The sequence below is a fragment of the Megascapheus bottae genome, unplaced genomic scaffold (assembly GCF_031878675.1).
Source record: "Megascapheus bottae isolate mThoBot1 unplaced genomic scaffold, mThoBot2.hap1 HAP1_SCAFFOLD_43, whole genome shotgun sequence".
NCBI classification, from domain to species: Eukaryota; Metazoa; Chordata; class Mammalia; order Rodentia; family Geomyidae; genus Megascapheus; species Megascapheus bottae.
The window spans coordinates 1,523,056-1,548,857 of record NW_028327392.1 but is presented as its reverse complement, the minus strand read 5'-3'; the positions used below and the strand labels follow the sequence as shown (position 1 = coordinate 1,548,857).

Genomic DNA, 25,802 nt, shown 5'->3' with positions numbered 1-25,802 from the left:
CAGACAAACAGACAGAGAGACCACCTTGTCTTATCCTCTAACTAGAAACAAGGGAGTCACCAGAATGTTTAACCTGCTGAATCTTACAACAAAACACTAAATTTCTTTTGGCCACCACACTAAATTAGGAACAAAAAGAATTCTTTTTTTCATATATTTTATTGTAATTAATAGAAGGGTTACATTATATTCACCAGATAGAAGGTGTATTACTTCACATACATTGATACCCTTTCTCATGTCTTGGTCCCCATTTCCCTCCCCCTCCCCCCGCCTCTCATCTTGTTTTCCTCCCTTCCCTATCTGACTTCAAATAACCTAATACACATATGTACAATATATCAGTTAACAATCTGAAATACTGTAATATGAGATAACCAAGGGACAGCAAAAGAGATGAGAGATCACATAGTACATTAAGGACAACAATCACTCATTATATGGCTTTTGCTTCTATATCCTGGAGGTCCTTTCATTTAGCATCATTCTATATGGCCTTATGTATCTAGGTTTTGTTATATTGTAAATCTCTGCTAGGAGAGCCCAAGGTTTCTACTGATTATGACAAATGAGGGAAACCATTGAGCCTATGTTCCTTTGAGTCTCACTTACTTCACTTAATATGAACTTTTCTAAGTCTTTCCATTTCCTAACAAATGGGGTGATGTCATTCTTTCTGACAGCAGCATAGAATTCCATTGTGTATAAATATATTTTGGTTATTTTTGCAAAAACTTTTTTAATCTATATCCTTTCAATTCCTACATAAAATGTGAAATATGTTTGCTTATTTCTATGTAGAAGTATAGAAATTGCAACGTAAGTGTCGATAAACCTGATGAAAATTAACTGCTTGTCACGATTATATCATTGAACATTTGAACATGAGTTATTTCTCCTTATATTTCAGTTTCCCTTTAAGATTCTAAGGAATCTTTAACAGATTTTAACATGTATCATATTATATACTGTATATATTTTATTATTTATTCAACTACCATATTTCAGAATCTATAACTTGATTATTTCTTGTGAGTATAAAGAAGTAAATGTTATTTTTATTCTAATATTATATAATGAAGCCCATGCAAATTCACTTAAATTTATTTGCTCTTCATAGACGTCTTAGATTGCTTTTAAAGACTGCTTATATCTTTTCTTTAAAAACATATGTATACTTTGCCTCTTTCCTTATACTGTTGATGAGAATCTCCTGTACAAGACTGAATAGCTTAAGATTAGAAAATTGAGTGTTGCTAGATAATTATAGGTTGCTTTGTAATATTTTCTTCTCTTTCATATGTAGTTTATATATGCATATATAAATTTATTTAATTCAGAAATATTAATGTCTTAAGGATTTTGATGCATTTTGTCTTATTGTAAGAAAACACTGTGCTTTCAGGAGCTGATATTAAAAGGGTGTTGACTGAAATGTAAAGTAATGGAACCCTGATCCTCAGAACTCAGCCTCCTGTGTAGTTAGGATTACAGTTGTGAGGCACTGTGCCTAAATATTTTCTTTGTATGTGGTACCGAAAAATCGAACCCAGGTCTTTGTGCATGGTAGGCAAGCACTCTACCAGCAGGCCATACTCCTAGCCAGGATCTAATATTCTTTTCAGGCAATAATGCCTGGCATATAATAAGTAAGGCCATAATACAGTATTTAAACCAAAGCATACATTAATTACTAATGCCATCGGGAAGGACTTCAATATTTTGAGCCTATATTATTAAAGAAGATGAAACAAACAGTTCTAACAGGTGCACTTTATTTTCACCCATTTTCCAAGCTCAGGTGTGTCTTTGAGTTCTGCTCCTGTTGATCATGCTGCTGGATCACCAGGAACTTTAGCCTACCTGCAAACAAAATAATCATATGTCCTGCCCTGAACATTGTCTTGTATAAATTAGAAGAAAAAGCATTTTATCTTCATTACTTTTTAATACTCAGACTATGATTTTCGCAGGCTATCTCAGTGTCTTTCTCTTTTTTTTAATTTTTTTATTGTAATTAGTAAAAGGGTTACATGATATTTGCCAGATAGAAGGTGCATTAATTCACACACATTGATACCCTTTCACATGTCTTGGTACCCATTTCCCTCCCCCCCCACACCCCCCACCCGTCTTGGATTTCCCCCCTTCCCTATCAAATTTCAAATATCCAAATACAAATAAATTCAATATATCAGATGACAAAGTGAGATACTATACCAATATGAGATAACCAAGGGACAGCAAAGGAGATGAGAGACAACATAGTACATTAAGGACAACAATCATTCATTATATGGCTTTTGTTTCACTATCCTGGAGGTCCTTTCAATTAGCTTCACATTACATGTTCTTATGTATCAATATTTTGCTCTATTGCAAATCTCTGCTAGTAGAGCCCAAGGTTTCTACTGATTATGACAAATGAGGGAAATCATTGAGCCTAAGTTCCTTTGAGTCTGGCGTACTTCACTTAATATGATTTTTTCTAAGTCTTTCCATTTCCTAACAAATGGGGCGATGTCATTCTTTCTGACAGCAGCGTAGAATTCCATTGTGTACAAATACCACAACTTGTTGATCCACTCATCAACTGAGGGACATCTAGGTTGGTTCCATATCTTTGCTATGGTGAATAGTGCTGCAATGAACATTGTTGTGCTAGTGGGTTTAGTATGTCCTTGTTTCTGGGTGGTTGGGTAAATGCCAAGTAGTGGAATTGCTGGGTCATAGGGGAGTTCTATGTTTAGCCTTTTGAGGCACTGCCACACTGCTTTCCATAGTGGTTGAATGAGTTTGCACTCCCATCCCTCCTGGCCACATCCCCTCCAGCATCTGTTGTCATTCGTTTTCCTGATCCTGGCCATTCTAGCTGGAGTGAGGTGGAATCTTAGAGTTGTTTTGATTTGCATTTCTTTTATGACCAGAGATGTTGAGCATTTCTTCATGTGTCTATAGGCCATTTTTGTTTCTTCTTCAGAGAAGACTCTCTTTAAGTCTTTGGCCCATTTTTTAATGGGATGGTTGTTACTTTGGAGGTTAGTTTTGGAGTGATTCAATTTTTTGAGTTGTTGATATATTTTAGATATGAGGCCTTTGTCCGTTGTTTGGTTGGTGAAGATCTTCTCCCACTCTGTAGGCTTCCTGATTAGTTTACTAATCTGTCGGCTCACAGTTCAAACCCAATTAGGGCAGAAAAGTCTATGCCACTCTTCTCTCCAATACAATATTCAAAAGAAGCCAGAAGTGGTGCTGTGGTTCAAATGGTAAAGTGTTAGCCTTGAGCAAAAGAAGCTCAGACACAGAGAGTAGGCCATGAGTTCAAGCCCCTGCACTAGCACAAAAACTAAAAAGTCTCATTTACTTGCTTGCAGAGACTAATTTCAAACTGCAATCCTCAGATCTCAGTTCAAGCCCCAGGCCTGGCAAAAAAAAGAAAAAGTCTTCTAAATGATAGAAAAAAGAATTCAAGTCAGCTGCAGATTTTCAGGTTTCTAGTACAGTAGGCAATGTGACTAAGTTCAATTTCAGTACCATAAGCTTCAGTAAAAATCTACCAGAAAAGGCATACAGTTCAAGCAGTGTATGTGGCTCAAGGTTTAAGAAATTAAGGTTTTGGGTTCCCAAGTGAAAGCTTCATTTCACCAACCATCTATTTCTCATCATCCAAGCTCCCACTTTGCTACTTGTCCAAATATGCCACCCAAATCATCCACAGACAGATGGCCCCCGCCACCTCAAGAAATGCCAGCACTATTACCTAGGGGTACCAGCACCTGGGCCTGAGTTCCTGTCACAATGCATCACGACCCAGCTTGTAGAGAACAAGGAGCCTCTGCTGGATCTTAGCCCCATCTGCTTCATGCTTCCTGGTTAGCCCATCTGCAGTTTCTACATCCACACACCACAGTATTTCTTCTCAACCAAAGATAGCAATCTAATGACGTGCAAAGACTCTTCAGTGATCTGGTAGAGGAAGATCTGTTTTGAAGAACAAAGTATCACTGGGTAGCTTTAATGATGAGAACATCTGTCTTTCTCCTCCCACCTCTCCAGACGAACAGAGCAAAGTTAAGACAATTACTGAGCTTATAGGACACCTAGTACCTTCCAAATGTGGTACAAGTATACAAGGAATTCGATTGGGGGGATTCAGGGAGGCTTTGAATCATTAAGGACAGGTCAGTGAGCCCTTCTCTGGGCAGAGCCCATGCTCCTTCAGCTGCATGTGCTATACAGTTTAGACCTCTATCTTACAGGAAGAGCCTCCCTCAACCTACCCTAGAAGCAAGTTTTTCTGTGTGCATGTGTGTGTGCATGCCTGCCTGCGTGTGTGTGTGTGTGTGTGTGTGTGTGTGTCTGTGTCTGTGTGTGTTTTGGGTCTCGTTGTTGGGCTTGAACTCAGGGTCTGGGCACTGTCCTGAGCTCTTTTGCTCAAGACTTGTGCTCTATCACTTTGAACCACAGCTCTGATTCCAGTTTTCTGGTGGTAAATTGGAGATGAGTCTTATGGACTTTCTCATGTGGGTTGGCTTTGAATCATGATCCTCAGATCTCAACCTCAGGAGAAATTCATGGCTGGTGACGCACTCCCTCAGGAAGGCTCTTCTCACATATACCGTGGATCACAGTAATGCCATCATATTCGAAAAATTAAAGAAGTGATCAGTCCATGGATTAGCCAAGTTCCTGGTGCTCTAATTGTCTTTGGAAACACTGTAGCAGACCTACCGTGAGGTACTTTATTTGTGGATGTACCTGAAGCACCTGGAGTGATAAGGGGGGAAGGGGATACATACCTATCCAGCCAAATGTGCCAAATCAGACCTGCTGATCAAGGCAGTGACAGGTCACACTGAAGTTGCCCTCACATCCTTTCATGATTTATTTTTACACCAGTCTTCATCCAGAATCAATCCATCCAGTTAGGCTGGGGGCAGTGGCAATTCTAATTACTTGAGAGGTTGAGATAGAAGGATAGCAGTTTGAAGCTAGCCCAGGAAGGAAACTTCATGAGACTCTCATTTCCAATTAACCAGCAAAAATAGCCAGAAGTGAAGCTATGGCTCAAGAGGGAGAATAGTAACCTTGAGCCAAAAAGCTCACAGATATCTCCCAGGTCCTGAGTTCTAACCCCAGGATTAGGACAAAGAAGAGAAATCAGCGGGCCACAGGTTAATGTGGAAAGAACTTCCCAAATTGGTGTTTGGTTCAATTACCTTCTATCTCATAGACTTCACTCTGTTGTACTTGAGGATACCGTTTGAAATTGATCTATTTTAATACTTTCTGCAGAAGGAGCTAATATAAAGATTAGCCTTCCAAGAAATGGAAATTCTTTCACCCCATGAAGCAGACAAGTTGGTACTCGTGACTTAGTCTTAAACATCATTTCTGAGCTTAGGTCAAACATAAAAGTGAAATACAATTTTCCATTTGATCTATTTTAGAATCCCAACAGTGGGGACAACCTTGAATACTTTTGTTTTCTTTTAGAAAGTGGTCTGCAATGACAAATATTTGTGAAGATCAAAGTCACTTGCAATTCTGTGGGGAGTAATAGAGATACCCGGAGCTATTAGATTATAGCTCCTTGAATAGTTTATCTTTCTTTATTTGACCTTCTGTGAACTCTTTCTTAATGTCCACCAACTTTTCTCATCATCATCTTCCAATTAAAGCCATACAAAACCATACGATGGAGAGATAATGCTGAGGGAGAGAAAGGGAAAGACAAGAGAACACTCTCAAGGATAATGCCTGTTTTCCTTGTAAACACTCAGCCATGCAACTTCCCAGTCTGCTACTTTGACTTACAAATATTCTTTTCAAAGACAATCAGTTTTCAGAGTATATTCCACCATCTATGAGATCTCCTGCAAACTCCAGTCCCACTAATTGGGAACCATGTTAAGGCAGCCCCCACTGTAGTGAAACAGAGTTGACCTCTTCCTTAGTGGAGGGGGTGGGGGGCAGGCCCTTCCCTTCACTCAAGTACTGAGGGTGGCAGCCTTCCCTATTCATACATAAAGTCATAGGCATCCTGTCAGATGGAAGACTGTCTCTGTAAAATAGAGATAAAAGAAGAAAAGCACAAGGACCAGAGCAGAGAAAAACAAGAACTTTAATTAAATGTGAACATTCAAATCTAACTTATCTTTCTGAAAAACCCCTCCAGTCCCATTAGTATTTTACTTTCTGGCATATACACAAATGTTCATTGCAAATAAATCATGTACAGAGCAAGGGCCCATGCTTCCTGAAATTCCAACCTTCAGTGGTCTCCAATGTCTGTGGTACTGCTCTGTGAAATGTACACGGACAATGGGCCACTGAGTCTGCATGTGTATGTAAGAATAAGTTCTAGAAGAGGCATTTTCCTCAACACCAGAGCTCTGCAGTGTGTGGTTTCCATCACTTGGTGAGTCTCAATCAAGCCTCATGGCAGAGGCTTGGATTTTGGTGTAGCCTAACAAAGATTAGAAAGGCTGAGGGTCGCGAATTGTCCTTTGGTGAATCTTTGAAGAAGAGAACTACGATTTTGGGAGTGGAAGAGCCAAGTGCACAAGTGGTGGTGACCTGTAGTAGAGTCCAAAATGTCAGGTGATAGTGTGGTGGGTACAGTTGTCCTGTGATGGCACAGGGTGCCCTAGGCACTCAGGGAGTCCAAGGAGGGGAGGGGAGTTTGGCTAATGCAAGTAGCCTGGGCACAGCAGGGTGGTTTTGTAGGTGGAGTGTGGGTATCCTGGGCTGGAGTAAAAGAAGGTGCAGGGTGGCCAGGGCCACTCAAGTCATCATGGTCAGTAGGATCCAGGGAGACATGGGCACGTGGAGCTGTCCTTAAGCCTTGCTTCCCCTCCTCTTCCTGTGGAAGAGGCTGAAGCTAGATCTCTGCTTGGCAGGTGTCCTCCGGGGGAAGGTGTACTTCCGCAGCACCACATGGTAGACGTCCATAGTCTTCAAGGCATAGAAAATGTTGGCATCATCAGGAATCCTCAGCTCTAGTGGAAGAGGGACACAAGCCTTCTTAGCTGTCCAAACTGGGGCTGAGACCACTACCATTCCCATGCACTTAGAGATCAATTGTGGGTTAGGACCCCGAATGCCTCCAATCTCTGATTCCTGCATGTGAAAGAACTGCTGAAAACTCCTTTCTCAGAGGACTTTGGACTTCAGGTCCTGCCAGGTCAGGGTGAAGGAGGCACAAGCTAATCCCCTTCTGACCTCACTGCTGCCATATCAGCATCACAGACACAACAGGCTTTGCAGTGTGCAAACCAGCTCTCCTAAGATTGTCCTACAAACCTGTACCCTCAGTACCACAAAAAGCAAGGCCTAACTCAGGCTTCTTGCAGTGAGTTCCAGGGTCCTCTAAGACCATGTGCCCCAAGTAGACTGCAAGTCCTGCCTTTGGCCTTTAATTTATCCCCAGTCTCTTCTGTCCTGCACTCTTTGTGAGAGGAAAACCCCATGCTGTGAGAGGGAAAACCCCATGCTGCCAGCATAGTGGGAATGGTAACAGAGGTAGGAAGGAATTCAGAACGCATCCTGCATGGAACTTGTAATCAGTAATCAGTGCTGGTCAACTCCACAAAGAACTGGACAGATTCTGCACCTCATTGCAAAGACAAGACAGCAACACCACTGTGGCTCATTACCATTTGTGTTCTTGGTATACATGAGTCTTACCTGAGTCTGACTCCTCTTACCATCTGTGAGTCTGTCTCTGTGTCATTTTTCTTGCCGGTCCTGGCCCTTGAACTCAGGGCCTGACCACTGTCCTTGTGCTTTCTCAAGGCTAGAGCTCTATCACTTGAGCCTCAGCACCATTTCTGGCTTTTTTGTATGTATATGTGGTACTGAGGAATCAAACTCGGGTCTTAGTGCATGCTAGGCAAGGACTCTACCACTAAGCCAAATTCCCAGCCTGTCCCTGTCTCTTTTGCTACTTCAAGTGCATGCAAAGCAAGGACTCTAACACTAAGCCAAATTCCCAGCAAGTCCCTGTCTCTTTTGCTACTTCAGTCTCTGTCCCTATCCCTGTCTCTCTGTCTCTGTCTCATCTACCTAAACTTTTGTCTAGCTTTTCAACTTATATCTTTTATGAGTAAGTCAACTTTTGGTTCACTTATCTAACTCAGTGACTCGGTTCTCCCCCTCACCTGTTTGTTCAAGATAAGTGTTGTGCCACTGGCGCCATATGATTTTTCCTGCTTTACTGTGGTTGATAAGAACAAAGAGAATCACAGACTTCTAACCCAGGCTAGCCTCCAACCTAGTGCCTCAGTTGAGCCTCCTAATGAACTGGGTTTGTAGGCTGAGTCCTAGGCACCTGGCTTCTAACCCATTTGGAAGAAAAACACATAGGTAGAGAATATTGGGAAGTTGCCCATGAGTTCTCAATAGCTCTTTCAGGGCTTGCATTAGTCCATGATATAGGGTAAGTGGTGTTTGGAGGCATAGTTTTAATGGTGTGGTAACAATGCAAGGGTCTCAGGAACTCTCGGCACACACTTTACAACTGAGTGACACTCAAGTATCAGGTATTTTCTCAAGCCATGTGTTCACATTGGAGAATGACAAAGTCCGTTCTGGTGAGCAAGCCAGCCATTCTGTCCTATGAGCTGTATTCTCTCTGGTCCTCACGGATGGTCTCTGCACCGGCTACTTCCTCCTCAGCCAGCGCAAGAAGAAGCATGTCCATGAGGGCAATAGCTGTGCAGCAACCAGGGCTGGCTTGGGCCTGGGGTCTAAGGCTGCCCTTATGCTGCCATACCCTGATGGAGGGGTTGGTGGGTGAGGACACTCTCTCCTGCCATACTTCTTTTTTTTGCTAGACCTAGAGCCTTGAAGTCAGGGTCTGAGTACTGTCTTGGGGCTTTCTGAAGGCTAGAGTTCTAACAGAACCACTTCTGGCTTTTTTTTTACCTATGTATATATTTCCAAGGAATCGAACCCTGGTGTTCTTGCATTCTAGACGAGCTCTCTACCACCAATCCAAATTCCTGGGTCCCTGCCCACCAACGTATTTGCCTGTCCTAGCTATTGGTTTAGGACTCATTTTGATCCTGAGTGATGATCTGCACCAGCTCTAAGTCTTCTGGCTTGTATCCACGCACCTGGAATTTCTTGATAGCTTTCATGATGACGTCTCGGGTCTTCTCCTGGTTGGTCACCTGGGTTGGATCAGGAAACAGGCCCTGAGGACTGGGTCCCAGGGATCCCTCCGTGAAGTCAGTATCCAGGGCTTCTGTGGAACCATCTCAGTGTTAAACATGAGAAATGCCATTGGTGTCATGGGTGTGTTTCAAATCTTCCTTCCTGAAGAGGAGTCCATGCATTGAAGTTGGTTATTTAGTATTCTTAGAGTTTACCAGCTCTTCCTGGATCTGCTTTCCAGGTTTGGGCCCCTGCGATTTAGTGGAATACACAATAAACTCCAGAAACCCCAGGCAAGGGAGGAGCCAGCCAAGTGCCCAGTGCCTGCTCCTAGCCAGGTCTGGGGTGAGTTGGAGGATGCAGTGATTGACAACACCCCGTGGAGCCTTGATCAACTCCCCTAACACTGAGAGTCCAGGAGAGAGGAAGTCGTTGCCTCCCCAGATGAGTGCTCATGACACCTGTTCTCCTTCCTGTTGGTGAGAGGACTGAACCAGATGCAGACACCAGACCCAGCATGAGGAAGGAGGGGCTCTGAATGTCACCTGCCAGTTGAGTAGCTAGAAGAGCAGACATCTCTCTCTCCTGTGAGGAGTTTACTTGTGAGCAGATCTTTTAGCTCCATCATCTGCATCACCCTGCCTTTGATATTCCTCATCTTCCCAGAACATAGGATCCCTATGTCTCGCTGTCCTCCAATCCAGATGTGATTGTCAGAAGACCCTACTAAGTAATATGCGAGGATTTTCTGTGAAACAGTAAACAGTCTCAACTGGCAATCGTGTTCATTCACTACTAATCTTGTGATCAAACACCAGCCTTTAGGTTGTTTCCTGGGGAAAGTGAAGTATCTAAACTATGCCCTCCAAAGCCTAGGATTTCCCCAATCTTTGTCCGCATTCTTCCTCTCAGTCCTCCTCACTGACCCTGCCTGAGGATCTATTCTAGCCTGGAGACTGGGCATAATTTTCCCTCCCTCTTTTTTAGGTCAGAAGAGCAGAAGGAAATGCAGCCGCCCAACTCACCTCAATGCTTTTGCATAGACGTCTGTTTTCCACAGGCAGCACCACCCTGATGACACACGAGTCTCCCAGCCTGAGATGGGGAGGCACAGATGAGCTGTCACTACTCTGCCCTGAGGTGCCGCTGTGAGTGTTGGCTGAATTGGTGTCCATTGTGCTGGTGTCTGTGGGTGAGGATTGGCTGGCAGAGGCCAAGCTGGTCACCCCAGTGGACTGGGAGGAGGATCCCTGGACCTGTGGATGCCAGCAACATCAGGAGAAGTCCAGGTTTCCAACCAGGTCTAGGGCTTTCCTCTCAGGCAGTGGAAAGCAGGACTATGGGCAAGACAGGACGTCACCTTTTTCGGGTCTCCTGAGGATGTTTGTGAGATGCTCCTGATGAGCTCTAGGTAGGAGCTGGAGGAGGGAGCTGACTGCACATTGCTGTCTGACTGCACTGCAGTGGTGTTTGTGCTGCTCATCTCAGGGCCACCCTTGTCCTGGTCCATCCACTTCAACTGGGAGCTGCCACTGGTACTAATTGCAGCACTCTGGGTCTGGTGACTTTAGAGAGGGGTCAGCTTACTGAAGGAACTTCTCTCAGGACACACACAAGACCCTAGACCTCAAACACTGGAGACCTGAATCTCCACTCCATGATCTGGGTCAGTTAACATTTTCCCATTCCCTTATGTGATGGATGAATCACAGAGCCAGAACTCAGTATGAGCAGAGGGGCAGACACCCCAGAGAACTGAGTGCCACACCTGGCTTCTCAATGGAAATGTCTCATTCCCACAACCATCCCATCATCTTCCCTGGCTCTTGCCCATCAGTGGCAAGGTCCTTACTGCTTCCAGGCCATCCAGATGCTGAAGCGCTTCTTGGTCAGAGGGCTTGCAGTGTCATTCTGTCCCGGGGGCTCCAGTGTACATGACAGGTCATAGCTAGGCAAAGGGTGTGAGGTGAGCAGACCAAATTGAAGCTTGGGACCTCCCAGCGTCTGCTTAGAATTCAAAGCCTACCACCCACCTGGTCACTGGCCCTAGGGAATGTAAATCCTCAAGTCCAGACATGTGACACTCAGGCTGGCACCACATCCCAGTGACAGGCCACTCTTCCTGTCCTAGTGCCTCCCAGCTCACCTGGCCTCCTCGCTGAGCCGCTCCAGGCCCCTGAACCAACCTAGAAACTTCTCCTCTGGGGTGATGTGTTCATAGCTGCAGCTTGCCTGTAGCTGCTTCAGTTGCTCCATGATTGCATATTCCTGGCCAGGGAGAGCATGAGGAGAGTGGAGGGCTGCGCTGTGATGCCCAGAGGATGACCATTCACCAGGCTTTGCTCTGGGAAGCCTCAGTGCATCAGGGTGCTGTGGCTCTCATAACTGTCCACACTCATTCACAGGAAGCTCTCCTCTCCCACTTCACATCCCCACACTGTCGTCGGGAAAGATCTGCACTCTGAACCAAATTTCCCTACCGGTCATGGTGACTGAAGCTGACTCTGCTGCTGGTCCCCATCCAGCCAGGAGGGCACCTGAAACTCACCTTTCTCAATTTCTCAAAATGGATGACTCCCTCCTAGAAGGCAGAGAACAATGTGAGGAGAACCCCACCCTTCCTTCATTCATTCCACCCTGTCAGGGGCTGGTCCTCTTCCATGGGACAGAGGGCATCTACATGTGCCTGTGAACCAAGTCCTAAATGGGACCTGGACACATCTCCAAAGATGTTCTGGAATCATCTTGTCCAAACCTTCTGAGGACATGGGGAGACTGAGGGCTCAGCTGAGCCGGACTCACAAGTGCCTGCTTGGCCTGTCCTTTGTTTTCCACTAATCCCAACTGCCCACTGTGCCCAGAGGAACTTGAGTCCCAGCTGTGCTATGTGCCCTAGCTCCCTGTCCCAGCAGCTCTGGATGTCCCTTCTTAAGATGGATGGATGCAGTGATATCTTAAGAAACCCTTCACTGTGCCAGAACTCAGCACACAGCAGGAGACTTTCTGTCCCAACCCCAGCAGCTCAGTGATGCCCAGACTACTCACATCCAGGAAGTCCCTAAAGGCCGTGTCGATCATTCAGAAGTCTCCCAGGAAAGTTTTCAGGTAGGGCACAGTGCCCTTGATGTGAACCTGTGCAATTGGATGGGTTGATGTGCCATGGCCTAGGACCCCATTGCAGGCTTCCCCATACAGCCTCCATCCTCACAGGGCCTTTCTTATCAGAGTCACCTGAGGACCTTCTGGCCAATCTGTTAGAGCCCCTTCTCTGCACTTGGGATAATAAACAGTATAAGGGTGGCATTGACACCTCCCCAAGTTAGGGAGCCTCTGAAGGCCACCTGCCACACAGGCTTTGCCATGCTCGGGCTTCTACTCCTCCTTTGTCTCTGGCAGCCACTCAGGACAAGGGATTATAAGAATCAAATCCCATGTCTATGGAGTTATTTCAGGCAGGGGAAGAAGAGGTAAGATGAGCAAGCAGACCTCTCTTCTCTTCTCTTACAGGCACTCTTGGTGCGTTCAGGACACAGTCACTCACCATGTCCTCAGCCTGCCTCTGGCCTCTCTTGGCCTTCTTCTCCTTGGGGGCAAAGTCACCAGGCTCCTGTCACAATGGAGAGCAGAATTCCTGAGACATGTGTCCACTCAACCTTTGTCCCTGACCTGAGCATGGATGGTGCCAAAGCTAGTGCCACCTGCTGCTTTGTTCTGGTTAAGTCTCTGCCTCAGCAGATCTGTGGGATGCCATGCTGTGAACTGGCCTCCCTCTGCCTGCTTCCTCATCTGCAAACTCTGCAAATAAATGACGTTCCTCTTAGCGCTGTGGGATCCAGTAGTTTCTCCCACTGTTGGTGCTGCCCTGAGTCTCTGTGCCTATGCCTTCTCTGGACTCCTGGAAATTTGTTTCTCCTCATTGTCTCATCAATCATCCAGATTCCTCAGTCTTCATAGGTGACAGGAGGGGACCGAGGAATAGGAAGGGATGGTGGCCTGTCCACTTCACTGTAGGCAATCATAGAAGAGACACTCTAACTCTGTGAGCAGGGTCCAGTCAGTGAGTGCTCCCATAATTGTCATGGGCCAGAGGGTAGAAGAGTCCAGGAGGGAGAGGATTATGGACTTTCAGCTAACTTACTAAAAAAAAGTTCTGGATTTCCTCACCTAGGGGAGGCGCTCTGAATCATGAGAAAGCTTCTGTCCCACAAAGCTCTTCCCTATGTGTCTGTGCCCTGACAGAAATCTTTCTCTATGCATCTGGGTGGGGAGTTCCCCAGATATACTGTAGTGGATAAGCGGGTCAAGGTATTGAGGAGTGCAATCTGTAGCCCTTCCCACTGAGGCTTCTGGAATCGTGTGTGAAGGAGCTCAGTATGTTGGAATGTAGAGATAGATACATCTTTTCCTTTCTTGATTTGTGTGGGTGACTCTATCTGAGCGACTAGTTCACTTGGGAGGTTTCATGGTTGAGTCTCAAGGTTTGGGCTCGCAGTCATGTGCAGCTGAGATTTCAGGGCTGAGTGAGCAGTGCCTGGCCTCCCTTGTCAAGAAAACCCCCAGCCACCTTCAGTTCCCCTGTCTAGTCCTTCTCTGTGTTTGTATGGCGGTGAGCAGCATCTGCTCTAGGGAGAGCACGGAGAGACCCAGTTCCTTCAGGTAGAAATCCTCGGTCTGAATGTTAAGATCCAAACCAAGTGTGTGCTATGTCTGTTTGGCTCCAAGGACAGCTCTGAAATATCCCATGACAGAGCAACTCACTCCTGAGCAGTGCAGCTGACTTACATACCAGGTACTCAAGAGCCTGAGATCAGAGGATCCCAGTTCAAACCACAGTCACTGAGTCTGTGAATTACAATCAACTCCAAACATGGAGTGGGCTTGTGACTGAAAATGAAGGGCACTGAGTATTAAAAACTGTGGACAACAGTCATGCCCTGAGTTCAAGATCCAGAATGGAGAGAAAAAAAAAAACGGGAAAGCATTTCTTTTTGGAACTGGATCCCACTTTTGCCTTCTTAGCCCTGTTTTTTCTGACCCCTTTCTCTCTACCTGAAAGAGTAGCACTTTGGTCCGGAAGTAAGAGCATGAAGGAGGGGGCCGGGAGTTTGGCCTAGTGGTTAAAGTGCTTGCCTAGCATGCATGAACACCCGGGTTCGATTCCTCGGTACCCCACATACATAGCAAAAAGCCAGAACTGGTGCTGAGGCTCAAGTGGTAGAGCCCTAGCCTTGAGAAAGTCCAAGGACAGTGCTCAAGCCCTGATCTCAAGCCCAGGACTGGCAAAAAAAAAAAGAGCATGAAGGAGAAACGATCTCTGACAGTTTCTGGTATATCTGCATGCTGTCTCTGTAGGAGGGACAGAGAGAAGTGACAAATGGTAAAGTGAGATGGAAGGGAGACAGGCTTGGTTTTGTTTTAGAGCCAGGCCTGCAAGTTGCCTGAACAGGAGGTTTTCAAATGATTGCATGAAGCTCCCAAGGACCCAGGAGCTGGAAGAAATTTCTCCTTCCTGTCCCAATGGAGTCCAGCCCAGTTCTATTAGACAACTGTGCTCAGATTTCAATTGGACAGAAATGTAGAATTACCACAGAAACCCTGGACAGCTCCTCTGGGTCTCTGTCCAGCTGCAGTGAGACATTGAACTGAACATTTTCCGGTGCATGAACAGGCATAATGCAGGCACTGTCCCTGTTTTCCTGGCTAGCAGCCCAGGTCATACCGGCTTGGCTGTGGGGCTGGTGTTGAAGCTGGCTAGTCCCTGTGTGTGCACAGCTTCTGTGGAGAGAGGGACCCACCTGGAGACCTCTTGCCATGTGCTGTCCAGAAGCTGGATGGCGCTGCTGTGCAGAGCAGAGAGGATGGCATGGAGGGAGGAGAAGTTCCTGAGGACTCTGCATTTCTGCATGGGAAGGGGGTGTGAGACTGCATGCTACTGCTGCCACCTGATGCCTTGCTGGCTGGGCTAAGCCAGGGTCAGTACAAGGATACTGGGGAGCTGCTTACAGGGTTTCTGGGGGGAGAGTTGGCTGACCAGGCCTGGGTGAAGTTGCCCCTGAGTCCTGAGTGTGAGGAAGGAGTGAGCACCATTGCATGTGTGGTATGTGGGAGTCCAGACAAGATGGCCGTGGGCAGGAGGCCCTGAAGTCCACACAGGGCTCTGAGCACATTGGCACACCTCAGAACATTAGACCCTGAAGGGAGAGTCTCTAGGCAGCAGCTGTGTCTTACCATGGCCACCGAGATCCAATGCTCTAGCACCCTTGCCCTGGAGCAGGGCTGCATGCTGTGGTCCCCTAAGCAGGTGGTGAGCACGCAGGAGAACACCTGGTCAAACTGTGTGAAGGTGGCCCAGATGGTGGGGGCCAAGTTCTCCATGTCATGTCTGTCCTTCTGGGAAATGGCAGAATGCAGGCAGTGGTGGGGCACCACCTTCAGGAACAGCTCCTGCCAAAGGAAGGAGTGTCTCATTGCCTGGCCCACAGCACAGTGCCCAGCCCCAGATTGGGTCCCGTAGTTGGGCTGAGAACTCAGGCTGTGTAGGGGTCTCTGAGGCTTGGCATGGCTTTGTAGGGATATCATGCTGCTTCGCAACCCTGGAGGGCACCTGAATGTCCCTACCTAATGTCAGGGTCTGCTGTGCAATGTGACTCTTCCTCCTTGGCCTAGGCCGAATTTCTGCTCTCCCCAAGTCACCCCACGCTTGTCCAATGGTGCATATCCACAGAGGCTGGTTCTGAAGAACTTTCTGTTTTCTGCACTAGGCTCTGGCACACACACCAGAATCCTCATAATTGCTTGGGGTCATGTGGTCCCTGCCAAATGCGGAGGAGCTGCGATTCTGGCTGCACCTCTCCACGCATAGCTCCTGGGACACAGAGGTGTCATGTACACTTTAGTGTCTGCACTTAAGAGAGTGATGCTAGGAAGCGTGATCCAAGGTGAAGATCAGGCTGGATGAAAGCTTGGGCTCTAGGGGAAGGAGAAGGATGAGAAGGCAGCCATGCACAGAAGGAAACCTCGTCCACCCTTCCCTGCCCAGGGCCTCACCGAGTCCATCCTGGTGAGCTGCTCAGCCACCAACAGGGGAGGGAAATCTAAGACCTCATTCTTCTCCTTGTTCAGTCCCTCCCCTGTGCTCCCTGAAGAAGGACAGGAAGATCCTGTGAGGAAAGCGTGCCGGGTCCAGTTTCGATTCTCCATATATTAAGGGATCCCACCCAAGCTGTGGACCAGGTGCTAGGTTGTTGCTCCCCAGGATATGGATTCCAGGCTTCCTTGGGAGTCTGCCATGAGGCCAAGTTTCAAACTGGCTCCCAGTCAGCAGAGCAAAGGAGGCTGGCACTGCATGTGACATAGCCTCAGAGTCCGGGAAGACATGGCTGCCACCCACATCTGATGCTGCTGCTCCCATCTCATGGTACAGTAGAGTCAAGGCTGACTTTGGGTGTTGGTCTAATCCTGGTAATGTTCCTGCAATTAGGCTGCATGCCAGAGATTGGAGCTCAATGCTGCCCTCTTCTTATACTTAGAGAAACACTGGGCTAATGCTAGAGATACAGGAGAAGACAAGGCCCTCTCCATGGAGGATTTGTCCTGAGTCTTTGAAAAGAGAATAAAGACCCTCTTCCCTTTGACTTCCCAACCTGGATCCCTCTACACATCCTCATTTTCAACTTCTCTGCACAATCTCTATGTTCCAGTGTCTTTCTTCTTCATGGCAGAGGGCCTATATTAGAGCCTTTCCACCCTGTTATGGCCCACATTCATCCCGCCTCTTTCTTCTGTCTTCTCACCCAGTTTCCACACCATCAGGCTGTGTCTGGCTTGGCTCTTGGGCCTCCATCTGAGCCAGGAGCAGTTGTGCACGGCTCTCCACGTGTGATCCAGTCATGTGCCTCTTCAGGTGAGCCAGCAACTGCTTGAGGCAGGCAAAGTGTGCAGGCTGGCAGAAGTCCTCCCCGTACTCGTCCAGCCACATGTCCAGGATAGAAGAGATGGCACTAGGGGAAGATGGTGGGCAGCAGAGTCAGAAACCTGACCAGCGGCTACCCCACTCATTTGAAACATGGAGATCAGTATCTCCCCAAGCCAAGCTTCTTTGGTGGTGGAGGTAGTGACAGTCCTCAGGAACCAAGGAGGGATTGAAGGGAATTCCAGGGAGCCAGCACCCAATCATGGGATGAGCAACTCTGCCCTCTCCAGGGAGCTCCCCATACTCCTGCAGCTCTCCAATCCCTCCCCACTGCATGGAGTCTCCATGGGGTCTGTTGTATGCCTGGCATGAACTGGCTGCTGGTTCACATCCACTGGGGACTCTGCTGCCTCAATTCCAAGAGCCACACATGGGCTATCTCCCCACCTCACTGTTCTCTTGGTGACCCAGCCAGGCCTTCTACTCTGCCAGCCTTCCTAGGGTCAGTAGAAGTCCTAAAACATGACATCAATGCTCTAATCCTGTTTGCGAGGCCATGGTGAGGACAGGCAAGGCTGGGCATCAGGGGCTTTGCAGAGGATGGGTTGGCACAGGGCTCAGCTCTGAGTTGAAGCCTCCACCAGTGATCCCAACAGCACTCCCGGTCATGGGTCAGCCTCCTCCTGCATACATATGCCACACTTCAACCCTGTGGTGAGAACGTCAAGATCTCTGGGATCCTGAGCTTGCCCACCACGCTACACTCAAACCTGGCTCCACTGTGCACACAGATGCCCTCCTTTGCGACCAAAGTCCACACACTTTCTGAGTTTGCCCTTGGCATGCCATCCTGGCTGGAGAAAGGCAGGATTTCATCCTGTGTAGAGGAGTCCTTGAAGGCCTCATCTCTACTGAACCTGTGGAGGAATTGGACAGTTACTGGCTGTCTCTTCCTGTGTTTTATCCAGCTTGCAACAGTGCGGCTTATTTGTGCTTTCTCCCTACAAACATGTCCAGACTCGTAGGGGCTTCAACCTCTATGCAATGGAAAGGCACAAGCCTTTTCTCCGTTGAGAATCCTGTGGGCCAAGGGTCTCTCACTCTGCCTTCAGCTATCCCTGCTCTGTCTACATGTAGTTGAGGAACCATTCTCCAAACAGGGAAAGTCTGCTTTGTCTGAGGCTCAGAGCTTGGAGGCAGAAAGCTGTGTCCTGAAGAAGAAGGTCACAGGGCTGAGCCTACACTACCAGGGAGCACACAAGGCATTTCCCATGGCTCTGGCATAAGTTAAGATGCTTCTCTGCCCACCCCCACTCCACAGGATCACAGTAGCCCTGAGAGTTGTGCAGGTCATTTCCAGGGTCCCGTGGAGAAAAAGAGTCCACTGCCCTTGCAGTTGGTACTCACGTTTGGAAGAGCAGGTCCAGGACCTGTTCAGTGCTGGTGAATTTTCGGTAAGTGGAGAGGAAGGTGGGGATGAAGAAGTGTTTCCCGGTCATCTGGGCAGGCACCAAGTGTTCCACCAGCTGCGGCAGGGTGCCTGCCCTGCAGCCCTCGTCCTGGCTTGGAACTTCATCCTGGAGTGGGACCAGGGGAATAGTTTAAGCTGAAACTAGGGAACCAAAGAGGACTCTGACATACGGTCCAGGGAATTACATTAAAATAAGTTCCTATTCTCTCTATGTATGTCTTGCTGTCTCTGTCTCTGTATCTCATTTCCTGTCTCTCTGTCTTACTCTCTTGTCACTCTGTCAGTCCTTCTGTCTCCATGTCTTTCTGTCTGTATGCCTCTCTCTGTGTCTGTGTCTGTCTGTTTGTCTGCCTCTCTCTGTCTCTGTCTCTGTCTCTGTCTCTGTCTCTGTCTCTCTCTCTCTCTCTCTCTGTCTCACACACACACACACACACACACACACACACACACACACACACACACACAGACAAATAGACAGAGGAAATGGTGAGCTGGTAATGACTGGAGACTTAGATGTGGTGGGCTTTCCAGCCACTTACTGGCCTGGGCCTCCTCATGTCACCTGTGGGGTCCAATGATCCAGAAGTTCTCACTGCCAGGACTGGCCTTGTTTGGACACACGTGTGCCAGGCACCCTCTGCACTCTTCCATGAGGCCTGAGCCTCTCCCATTTCAGGAAAAACTGGCAAACATCTCCTGAACGTCTGCTAGCCACACAAGTGAGTGGTGTGGGCCTTGTGTTGACTGTGGGTGCCAGGATACCAAGGTCCTAAGTTCCATTGTGAGGCAGTGAGGTCATCTGTGGAGGTCCCTTCAATTGACCTCTTCCTTCTGACACTCTCTCTCCAAAGGTCCCCTTCTCTATCCATGTGCTGGCTCTGAGCAGGATACAGCTGTCCAGTGTTGCCCCAGCACCTCAATTCTATGGTCCTGGGGTAGACCTGAGTGGAGTTGACACCACCCTGGAGGAGACACAATTGGGTTCTCAGCCTCATGGGACCCAAACTTAAACCCCTTTTCTCTCAAGTCCCACTCTGCTCTTCACTTGTCTTCTAAGACATGAAAGGGGAACCTTAAGATGAAGATTTCTGAGAGATGCTATGGACTCCCCAGTGGTCAGGCTTCAGGGTCAAGTCTCACCAGTTGCCATGCTTCAAGTAGAAAATCACTGAGGCTCAGGCCAAGGTGCTCTGTCCCTGATACACAGTTGTTGTCTACACAGGGCACAACCCCTTCCTTACTGGGACTGGAGGACTGACACCTGGGTAGAGCATGTGTGAGTGTGGGCCAAGGGAAGTTTGACATCCTCATTTTGTGGCTGTCAAGAGTGGGTTTGGGGAACACTGTATTTCAGTATGGACCTTTGTGGCCATTTCCTGGTCTGAGAAGTGTGTTCTGTCATGTCTCTCCAGCCACAGGGACCTCTTTCCTACCTGCTCCTGGACACACGTGTGCTTCTGCTGTCTTCCTGGTGCCTTCATCGCTCCCCCCACATTCTCCCACTTATTCCTAGAGAGTTTGGCAGGGGCCTGAGAGACTGAATGGACATCTGCCCTCAGGAGTGAGGTGGAGGACTGGGCCCCTCCTTCCTGCAGGCGGCCAGCTTGCAGAGGACCCATGTAGCCTGCAGTCTCTCCCAGCTGCGGTCACATAGCTTGGATCCCATGAGCACCTGAGCATTATCAAGGTCTCCAACCTTTCCCTTCCTGTCTTTAGGAATTTGTACTCAGGACCTGGACGTTGTTCTAGAGCTCTTTTTGCTCAAAGCTAGAGTACTGCAGCTTCAAGCCCCATGTCTACTTGTGGAGTTTTCAGTGGCTATGTGGCAGGAACATTTCATGGGGACTTTTCTGCACAGGCACCGTGATCCTCTGATCTCAGCCTCCCACCAGCACCAACCAGGCTCTCACTGTATTTTTTTATCACTATGTAAAGAAGTTACATTATTTTCACAGATGCGTAGAATGGTTAGTTACATAGGACATGTGTTGAGTTCTTTTCCTTTTCTCCAGTGTCAATCCTTCCGCAAACTATCAGTTTCCTGCTTCTGTTTCTACATGTGACTTGTGTAGATGTCTTTCAATACAATGTCTATTGAACATCACTGATGGACATTTTCACACTTTTTTCCTGAGTTCTATGTTCCTACCCAAGATACACACGAAAACAAATGTACAGAAAGAAATAAGAAAACAGAATCAGCAAAACCCCACAAGAAAAATGTTTTTCTATAGTGTCTTTCATAGAGATATGTTTCTGAGTACGTATATATACCTATTGTTTAACCCATGTATACATCAGTATATAGCTATGTATTTATATATATATGGCAAACTGATAAGTATATTGGGTAATTGTTTTCTCATATGTTTCAGCCTGGTCTTCACAGATGATTTAGTTGGGTTATCCTTTATTTTGCTGAGAGTAGATTGTTAACATCTATTGTTGAACGGAGCCATCATCTTTGGTTAGCCTTAAGACACTGTTTTAAAGTGTACATAGTTGATGGGCCGGGAGTTTGGCCTAGTGGTTGAGTGCTTGCCTAGCATGCAGGAGGACCCGGGTTCGATTACTTGGTACCACATACATAGAAAAAAAAGCCAGAAGTGGTGCTGAGGCTCAAGTGGCAGAACTCCAGCCTTGAGAAAGTCCAAGGACAGTGCTCAGGCCCTGAGCTCAAGCCCAGGACTGGCAAAAGAAATAAAAATAAAATAAAGTGTACATAGTTGATTCATTGGTTTGTGCATCAATGTTTATTTACCTCTTCTTGGGTGTTTTCCCCTTAGATCATTCCCTTCATTAATATGCAGTGTCCTTCATTGTCTCTTTCCACTGGTTTGAATCAGAAGTCTATTTTATGGTGTAACCTCATACAAACCCCACATTCAGCCAGATATGAGCAATGATGTGCATGTTTGGTATTCTTTTAGGCTATTTGTGTATCCTGGCAGTGGATCATTGTTGGATAATGTTCTGTGTGCAGCTTCTTGAATGTGAGTTTCATGGTCATCTGGTGACATACTCCTTTGAGACCTATTAGCCCCATTGGCATTATTTGAATTCAGAAATATGTTTGTCCATTTTCTGCAGTGAAATCACTTTTCTAGCAATTATTGGACTGCATAGAAGTCAGCATTACAGGACATCATAAGACATGGAACATCTGTACAAGAATGAAGCTTCTTTAACAGTGGAAGGGCCTACACACTGAGGAGAGTCATTAGATCTAGGGATACTGGAACTCTCGACTACATAGAGCAGCTGCTTTCTATCTCCACTATGTTACAGCATACCCTTGAGTTTCTTGAGCACACACACACTCACACACACACACACACACACACTTATATATACTTATATATTTGTGCATCTCTCTCTTCTATGGATATATGTAAGTGTCAGAAGCCTAGACTGAATTGCCAAATATAATTTTTTTCTTTTATCAGTCTGGATATCTTTAAATACATGCTTGGGAGCTGTCCTTAAACTTTATTTTTTCCTACGTTTAGAGCTCTAGCGTTTGAGCCACAGGGTCACTGGCTGCTTTTCTAGAGTAGTTATTTGGGGTTTAGTGTTTCCTAGAGATTCTGGCCAAGGCTCTACCTCTTGTTTCTCAGCACCTCTTTGCAGGTCTTCCTGTTTCTGTTGTACTGTGGAGTTGAACCTAAGGATTTGTGCATGCCTGGCAAGCATTCTACCCCTAGGCCACATTCCCCGCCCTGTGCATTTAAATGGAATACCATGTGTTGTAGGTCCAGTGTATATTCTCTGCAATTCCAGTGACATTTTCTGAGAGGCTGCAGTCCTGTGTGGGTGGGTGACCTCGGGTCTCTTGAACCACATGCCTATGGGATAACCACCATTCATAAGGAGGATTGGAGCAAGGTACCCCTATCCCATTGAATATCCTCCATACTCAACAATGTACTAATGAGGAGTCCAGTTATTGAAAAAAGAACAGTGATTAAGGTTTACAGGCTCGTGGGGTTGTCTATCTTAAGAATAAGGTTTCGGGTTCAATGCATAACAAAAACAAGCAAACAAACAATCCAAAAGTCATCTGTCCTGCCCTGCTTTGATTCATTCCTTTTCTAAGATGAAAGAAAGAGGCTCATATAATGAATGATTGTTGTCCTTAATGTACTATGTTGTCTCTCATCTCCTTTGCTGTTCCTTGGGCATCTCATATTGTTACAGTATCTCACTTTGTTTTCTGACATATTGAATTTATTTGTATTTGGTTATTTGAAATTTGATAGAGAAAGGGAGAAAACCAAGACGGGGCGGGGGGAGGGTAGTGAGTACCTAGACATGTGAAAGGGCATCAATGTATGTAAATTAATGCACCTTCTATCTGGCAAATATCTTGTAACCCTTTTATTAATTACAATAAAAATATAAAAAATACGTACTTTGGGTGTCAGGATAAGTAAGTAAATGAATGAATGTATAATAAATAAATTAATTAAAAAAAAAAGAAAGAAACAGGCTCAGTGACAGCAGCTTATGCCTGCACTCTAGCTACTATGGAGTCTGAGATCTCAAGGAGATTCAAAGGCAGCCTGAGGAGGAAATTCTGTGAGAGTTACATGTCCAAGTATCCACCAAGTGCCATAGGAACATATGTCTCATGCAGTATAGTACTAACCTGAGACAGGAAAGCTGAGGGGACTCTAGCCAAAAGAACTTACCCCTGGCAATGTTTGTGTTCCCTTAGGATGACTTTCACCTGGCCTTCCCTTTTGAGACCAAGCATACTCCTATGCTTCCTCCTGATTAGTGTGTCATCACATGTTTACACGAGTGTGGATTAGCCAGAGAGTCAACAAATATGAGTACACATCTCTGATTTTTGTTTGTCATTCATTTAGTATGCATGCACGTGATTATTGACAAAGCATACTTAATAGCTCTATGCTAAAAAAAAGGCACATGGAATAGGCAAACATAGGGTCAGGTGAATTACTTAAAGAATTATTAACCACACATACACACAAGTACACACACACACACACACACACACACACACACACACACACACACACACGGAGAGGAGAGCCGTTAATGACCAGGAAATTTCCATATGTTCAGCTCCCCAGACTCTCACTGCCCTGAACCTCCCCATGTCACCTGTTGGGTCCAGTAACAACATCTCCACAAGTGTCCACGGGCAGGCCTGGCCTTGTTTGGGCACACGTGGGCCAAGCACCCTCTGCGCTCTTCTATGGGACCTGAGCCTCTCCCATTTGAGAAAAATCGGGCAAAATCTCCTGAACGTCTGCTAGCCACACAAGTAAGCAGTTGGGGGCTTGTGTTGACTGTGGGTGCCGGGATACCAAGGTTCCAAGTTCCACTGTGAAGGAAGTGAGGTCATCTGTGGAGGTCCCTTCAGTTGAGCCCTTCCTTCTGACACACCCTCCCCAGATGACCCCTTTTCTCACCACTTGCTAGTCCTGAGCATGAACTCATCCATTCACTGTTCTAGCAACTGTTCAATACTACTCTCCCCAGGTAGACCTGGGTGGAGCAGCCACACCACCTTAGAGGAGATACAGATGGGCTCTGTGCCTCCTGGTGCCCAGTCCTGTATCCCTTTAACCACAATTTCCAATGTTCTAAGCTGGTGACTTTAAAGAGAAAGAACAGGGCAATGGAAATTTGAGGAACCATAAAGATTGTATGGGATGCCCAGTGGACAGGCCTCAGGGCTAAACTCCACCATGTCCCGAGTTGCAAACAGAAAAGCACTGAGGCTCAGCCCAATATGTTCTGGCCTCTGACACAGAGTCTCTCAGTCTACAGCCACAAGCCGGTCCTCACAGGGCCCTGAGATTGAGGCCTGGCTAACGCACGTCTGTCTCATGGAGTTAGGAAAATTTGATTTCCTTCAAGTGTGTGGCTATCAGCAGTGGATTAGAGGACACTACATTTCAGCTTAGAAAGGTGATGTCATTTGCAGGCCCTATGATATTCCTTGGACACCTGTCCCTTCATGCCCCCTCATCCACACTTACCTCTGTACTGGGATGTTCCTATTTATGCCTCCAGTGGAGCTTGGAAGACAGATATGAAGTGGTTAATGTTTGTGTTCTTTCCTGGTGCCAGTTGTGAGGCTTACATTCTGGTTCTGGGCACTGTCCTTGAGCTTCTTGGCTCCAGGCTGGTACTCTGTCACTTCAGCCATTCTTCCACTTTTGACCTTTGAGTGTCAGGAACTTTTCTTCTGGAGATGGCTTGGAACCTCAGTCTCCACATCTCAGCCCCTGAGAAGCTATTAATACAGTGGTTCCTCATTGGCGCCTGGTTTCTATAATGAATTTTCACTGTTGTGTATCACATCTCCTTTTCCTTTCAACTGCTGGACCCACTGTTCTCGTGACCTTCCTGACAGGCCAATATCTGAAGGTCCTTTCCCGGACTCTATGTCATAGACCTTTGCGTGGCCTGCCAAGGAAAATACAAGCAATGATGATGTCCCTCAATTGATGAGTGGATCAACAAGTTGTGGTATTTGTACACAATGGAATTCTATGCTGCTGTCAGAAAGAATGACATCGCCCCATTTGTTAGGAAATGGAAAGACTTAGAAAAAAATCATATTAAGCAAAGTAAGCCAGACTCAAAGGAACTTAGGCTCAATGGTTTCCCTCATTCGTCATAATCAGTAGAAACCTTGGGCTCTACTAGCAGAGATCTGCAATAGAGCAAAATCTTGATACATAAGGCCATATAGTATGAAGCTAATTGAAAGGACCTCCAGGATATCGAAACAAAAGCCATATAACAAATGATTGTTGTCCTTAATGTACTATGTTGTCTCTCATCTCCTTTGCTTTCCCTTGGTTATATCATATTGTTATAGTATCTCTCTTTGTTATCTGATATATTGAATTTATTTGTATTTGGTTATTTGAAATTTGATAGGGAAGGGGGGAAAACCAAGACGGCTGGGGGGTGTGGGGGAGGAGGGAAATGGGTACCAAGACTTGTGAAAGGGTATCAATGTATGTGAATTAATGCACCTTCTATCTGGCAAATATCATGTAACCCTTTTACTAATTGCAATAAAAAAAATGCAAAAAAAGTGAGGATTTAAGCTAGGAAATGGGTATGTAAAGTTCCAGGAGAGACCTTGCCTCCATATCCTGAAGGGTTCAAGAATGAACACAAGTACAAAACAATAACAACTCCCTGTGGCTTGTGTTCTTTCATCACTTTAGTTCATGTTTTGTGACAGCCGTTCTTGCTGACACCCTGTAT

At 46.5% G+C, this 25,802-nt stretch overlaps 1 long non-coding RNA gene across 1 annotated transcript; it reads right to left on the bottom strand.

Annotated features, from left to right (window-relative positions):
- Window positions 1-6,103: 6,103 nt before the first annotated feature.
- On the bottom strand, window positions 6,104-10,411 carry LOC150039978 (uncharacterized). Its single transcript, XR_016534134.1, has 3 exons — window positions 10,185-10,411; window positions 9,120-9,321; window positions 6,104-7,001 (listed from the first exon to the last, which is right to left on the bottom strand). It is a non-coding gene; the product is annotated as an uncharacterized LOC150039978 (long non-coding RNA).
- Window positions 10,412-25,802: the final 15,391 nt, after the last annotated feature.